We start from the raw sequence: 6,097 nt of genomic DNA on the forward strand, positions 1-6,097 counted from the left end.
AGCAGACCTGGGTTGCCTCCAGACTCAGCCTGCTGCAGCCTTGCACCCCACACAGGAAGCCACCTGCCCCTTTCTCAGCCCCTCAGTCTGCTCTTCTGGGGAGCAGAGGGCCCCAGCCTGGAAGATTCAGAGGGGCGAGGGAACCACCCCTACTCAGACAGTGTCGGGCTTCAAACTATGTGATGTTCACCCTACAACAAGCCTTCAAGTGGGCACTGTTAGGATTCCCACTTTCTTTTTTTTTTTTGAGATGGATCTGTCACCCAGGCCGGAGTGCAGTGGCTCAATCTCAGCTTACTGCAAGCTCCACCTTCCGGGTTCAGGCCATTCTCACTCAGCCTCCCGAGTAGCTGGGACCACAGCACCCACCACCACGCCAGGATAATTTTTTTGCATTTTTAGTAGAGATGAGGTTTCACCGTGTTAGCCAGGATGGTCTCGATCTCCTGACCTCATGATCTGCCTGTCTTGGCCTCCCAAAGTGCTGGGATTACAGGCGTGAGCCACCGTGCCCGGCCAGGATTCCCACTTTCAAGTCAAGACAACTGCGGCTCAGACAGCCTCAAGTCCTTCTGCCTGAAGGACCTGCCCAAGGTCACCACGCTTGAGCTGGACTCAAATCCAGGTGAAGGTAACTGCTGTGGTTTGAATGTCCTCTCCAAAACTCATGTTGAAATGTCCTCTCCCAAGCTCATGCGGCTGGGCATGGTGGCTCACAGCTGTAATCCCAGCTACTCAGGAGGCTGAGGCAGGAGAATCGCTTGAACCTGGGAGGCGGAGGTTGCGGTGAGCCAAGATGGTGCCAATGCACTCCAGGCTGGGCAACAAGAATGAAACTTCATCAAGAAAGAAAAGAAGAGAAAAGAAAAGAAAAGAAGGAAAGAAAGAAAGAGGGAGGGAAGGAAGGAAGGAAGGAAGGGAGGGAAGGGAAGGAAGGGAAGGGAAGGGAAGGAAGGAAGGAAGGAAGGAAGGAAGGAAGGAAGGAAGGAAGGAAGGAAGGAAGGAAGGAAGGAAGGAGGGAGGGAGGGAAAGAAAGAGAGAAAGAAAGAAAGAAAGAAAAGAAAGAAAAGAAAAAGAAAGAAAGAAAGAAAGAAAGAAAGAAAGAAAGAAAGAAAGAAAGAAAGAAAGAAAGAGAAATGTGACTGCTATTGTGACGACAGTGTTGAGAAATGGGTCCTTTAGTGTGATTGGGTCATGAGGGTCTCGGCCCTCATGAAGAGATTCATGCAGCTATTGTAGGAGTGGGTTACTTACAGCAAGAGTGAGCTCCTGATAAAAGGATAAGTTTGGCCCCATTTCTCGCTCTGTCTTGTGTACATGCTGGCCATGTGATGCCTTCTGTCACAGGAGGACTGTCTGCAGTTGCTGGCACTATTTTTCTGGACTTCCCATCCTCCAGAACCATGTGCCAAATAAAGTTCTTTTCTGTACAAGTTACCCAGTCTGTGGTATTCTGTGGTAACAGCAGAAAATAGATTAAGACAGTAACACTGAAGCATGTGACCACAACCCTGATGGCTGCCCTGTCCTGACCTGCCAGCCAACCCCAGTGGCTCCTTCGGCTACATCTGCTTATTCACCCCTAGCCTCAAGGCATCACGGCGGCAGGCCTCTGGCTTTGTGCTAACGTGACCCCACATACATACCCCACTTCTCCCTCTGACCCTCTCCTTTTACCTTCTCAGCTTCAAGCCCGGGAGCGACACAGGGCAAGGACAGGGTAGGGTTCAAGCCTTTTCATGGTTCCAGTGCCCAGCTTGGGTCCCCACACGGCGAACACTCCATAGACATATTCTGTGTAAGTGAGTAAATCCCTGTAAATGGGGATACCATTCCCAGTTTTTAAGTGGGAAAGCTGAGGGTTAACAGGGGACAGTGTCCTGCCTGGGTCACCAGCAGGTTCAAGGCAGAGCAGCACCCTGTCCAGGCTTCTTGCCATCCAGCCTCAGGTTTCCTCCGTGGGGCAACGCAGCCTAACAAAGCTCCCTCAGCAGCTGGCACTACCTGAAGTCCTGCGGTGAATCCGAAAGCTAGCACCTCGGGCCGCTTTTCTGCCAGGCATTGGCCGATCGCGCAGATGCCCAGCTGGCCCTCTGGCATGCAAATACGCGGAATGTGCATTGGTTGGAGATTGCCAGGAGAAGATTGCCGTGGTCGGATTTCTAGGCCCCCTGGGAGGGAGTGCGTTCTTTCTGCTGGGGAGTTTTCACCGGAGCGGCTTCCTTAACCCTTCTCAGGGCATAGCTGGGATTTAGTAACGAGTTGTAACAGCCAGAATGGTTGATTCTCTGAGCCAGGACCCAACTGTTCATTCTTGAACAAGCTGGGCTCCTCTTTTCCAGATGTGCTGGCTCAGCTACCGCAGGGTGAGGTTGGGAGCAGGAATCCAGAACCAGAATCACACCACCACTCACAGGGGCAGAGCCTGTGCCCCCATTGTACAGATGGAGCCACGGAGGCCTGGAGAGGCTGTGAGGTGGGGGTGGAGTCAAGAGCCAAGGTGGGCAGAACAACTTTGTGTGCAAAGACTCAACTGTGGGTGGAGCCAAGGGGAGGGCTACCTCCCAGGACTGAGGCCCCAGGAACAGGGCCTGCCGAGGCGTCATGGGACCTCAGGAAGCTTCCCCCCAGGAGAGCTCCCCCCAGGAGCTCTGCGTTGCATTCTGTTTTACAGGGGTGCAGTCAAGGAGGATCTGTCCAAGCTGAGAAACAGCAGGAGTGACCCCTGGAAGCTGTGTCTTTGGTCAGGTCCCCAGAAGCAGCCTCTCTGCGGAGGATTTGTGAGCAAGTGATGTATTAAGGAAGTGCCCCCAGAATAAACCAGGAAAGGAGTGGGAAGCAGGAGAGGGGAGGGAAGGAAGACTAACAGTCCATGTCTGGCCAAGTCCAGCAGGGAGATGCTTCATTGCGATCCCAAGGGCCGCTCTGGAACGTAAGTTACATCTCAGGGTAATCGAAACCCCACTCCAAGCAAGGAAGCTGGGCTTCCACACTCCCCACATCCCATGAGCTAGCATCATCCAAGGAGATCTGGGCAGAGTGCAGCGTCCTGGAGGAGGAGGCATGGGCCTTGCTACGTGATGACCCGGCGGGGCGTGCAGGTTCTGAGGAAGAAGCGTTTGAGCAGAACCTGAGGAAGGAGCTCAGGCATGCTGCTTGAAGGCCAAGGTTGCCCTGTATAAGGACCAAGGTCCCATCCCTGCTTTAGGACAGGCCAAGGAGGAGCAAGGGGATGGAGGCAGGGGATGGCTCCCTGCAGGCCCAGGTGAAGTTCGTGCTACCATTTCAGCAAAAGTCCCACCAACCACCTCAGGAAATCCCTCTGGCATCTGCCACTGTTTGGGGCCAAAGGCTTGAACTGTGATGAATTTTGTGAAAGGGAAAACTGCCTCATTCTGCCAAAGCTGTTCAGAAGTGAGTCACTAGCCCAGAACAGGCCCCACATAGCTGTGCCAGCTCAGACCCCATGTAGCTGCACCTGCAGGAACTCAGGCCCAAGGTGGACATCAGGCCTGGGCTCCAGGGCAGAGCCATGACCAACAAGGGGCAGCCCAGGGAGCTACTCCACACCCTTTAGTGGGCCCCTCTTCCTTTCCCTCCTCCCCTCCCTGCAGGCCCTGCCCAGACCTCTTGGCCTCCAGCCTTGCCTCCTCCAACCTGATCTCCTGGGATCGCCCAAGGGTCTCCTCTAAAAAGCAAATCTAGTCCTGTCCTTCCCCTGCCTGCAACATTCCATGGCTCCTCATTGCTCTCAGGAGAAAGACCAAAGCCGCTGTGTGCTCCCAAGCCCTCTCCTGATGCCGCAGAGGTGTGGCCTATAGGGACTGAGAGCTACTCACTTCAGGCAGAAGCCAGGCGTCCTGGCAGCCCCTGAGAGCCTGCAGGGCATCCCAGGCAGCCGCCCAGCTGGCCAGGAGGAGCTGCCCCGGACCTGCTCCCAGGCCTCCCTTTCCCTGTAATTCATATATAGAAAGTGTCTAAGTCAGGAGCCAACCCTCCACCAGAGGGAGCGGCGCCCTGGAGGTAGAAGTGGAGCTTTTCTTAGTCATTACATTTGGTTTTATTTCAGGGGAAAAAACCAAAATGAAACATTTAAGGTCTTATTTTCACAATCACCTGTGGAATGAGGAGGCTTCCAGATGGTATTTGGTGACAGCACCAGGAACCTGGTGGTCCTGCGAGGGCATTCAGGGGTAGGGATTCTAATAAATAAAATACATAGGGATGGGTGGATTTCCCCCAAGATGCTCTAAGGATGCCCTCTCTGGGTGCAGGAGTCAGTCTGAAGTTACCTCCTGGGGGAAGTCTTCTGTCCAGTTTTTAAATGGAAGTTCTGGTTGCAGGCAGCAAGTCTCATCACTGAATAGAACCAGTTTTCATTCGGTGCAAACACTACCTCCCCCAGGAAGCCCTCCCAGGACCCTTCCTGGCCCCTAGTGAAAGTGCCTCCCTCCTGCTAGCCTGCCACTTTCTCCCCTGTGGTCCATTCTGGACATCAGTGCCGGGCCAGTGAGCATCCCCAGCGGGTGCCTGAGTCATCCCCGGAGTGCACCTGGAGAGCCCCTTTCTGCTCACACTTTACAGGGCCCCGTGCTGGCCTCAGCCACGCCCATCTTCTCATTTAAGCCTCACAACAACCCTCCGAGGTAGTCATCACCATCCCCATTTTACAGATAAGGAAATTGCGGTCTGAGGCCACAGAGGTGACTTACCCGAGCCCCACACCTGGTGTCACAGTGGAGTGGAGCCTGGCTTCTTGGCCCTAAGTTCAGCCCCCATCACAGCTGCTGCATTCACAGTCAGTGCTCAACACGTGTTCACGTGTTTGGAGGATGAACCAAACCCGAGTTCTCGGGGCTCCCCAACCAGCATGAAGACGGTGTAACCACAGCACGGATGGGCGGGCCGCTTGGCAATGGCCAGGCTCATGCTCTGCTGAGCCCTGGAGGTCATGACTCCCCTGCTGCTCTGTGCAGAAAAAAAAAAGGCAGTCACCTCTCCCTTCCCTCACTGGAAGGTGAGGCCCAGGGGGTCTGGCCTGTGGGATGTGAAGAAGCCAAACATTGGTGCCCATCACCTGGTCCTCAGCCTCTCCTTAGGGCAGAGTCGAGGCCCAGAAGGTTGAATGATGAGCTGGAAGCTGGGGACAGAGCCCGCACCAGTGCCTCTGCCTCTTATCAGTCAGTCCGATTTTTGTTCTCTGACTCCCCCTGCTACATACCAGAATGGTGCTCTCTTTCTCTTCCTCTCTGGGATCTGCACCTCAGTTTCCTTGTCTGTAATACGGGGGTAACTGAACCTACAGAAAAGGATCCAAGGATACATGAGATAACACAAGTGCTTGGCACAGGACCTGGAAGAAAGTAAATTTTTTTTTTTTTTTTGCTCTGTCGCCCAGACCGAGTGCAATGGCACGATCTCAGCTCACTGCAACCTCTGCCTCCCGGGTTCAAGCGATTCTCATGCCTCAGCCTCTTGAGTAGCTGGGATTACAGGTGCTCGCCACCATGCCTGGCTAATTTTTGTATTTTTAGTAGAGACGGGGTTTCACCATGTTGGACCAGGCTGGTCTTGAACTCCTCAGGTGATCCACCCACCTCAGCCTCCCAAAGTGCTAGGATTACAGGTGTGAGCCACCATGCCCAGCCAAAAAGAAAGTAAATTCTTAATAAGCAGAACATGTAATTATTAGCTAGCACATATATTACTTTGCCTCCTTCTTCCCCACTCTTACAAATGGATCTCAAGGCCTGGAGCTACAAACTTGGTAGTTAGACATCCTATTTGTTTAGGGTGAAAAACAGAACAAAATAATAGTGCCCAATGCTGGAGAATGCCGTGCAGAAATAGTATAGTGTCAGCTGGGCATGGTAGCTCACGCCTGTAATCCCAGCACTTTGGGAAGCCAAGGTGGGTGGATCACCTGAGGTCAGGAGTTTGAGACCAGCCTGGGCAACATGGCAAAATTCCATCTCTACTAACAATACAAAAATCAGCTGGGTGTGGTGGCGGGTGCCTATAATCCCAGTTACTCTGGAGGCTGAGGTGGGAGGATTGCTTGAGCCCAGGAGGTTGAGGCTGCAGTAGGCTGTGATCA

Source organism: Rhinopithecus roxellana, chromosome 16, assembly GCF_007565055.1.
Source record: "Rhinopithecus roxellana isolate Shanxi Qingling chromosome 16, ASM756505v1, whole genome shotgun sequence".
Lineage (NCBI taxonomy): Eukaryota > Metazoa > Chordata > Mammalia > Primates > Cercopithecidae > Rhinopithecus > Rhinopithecus roxellana.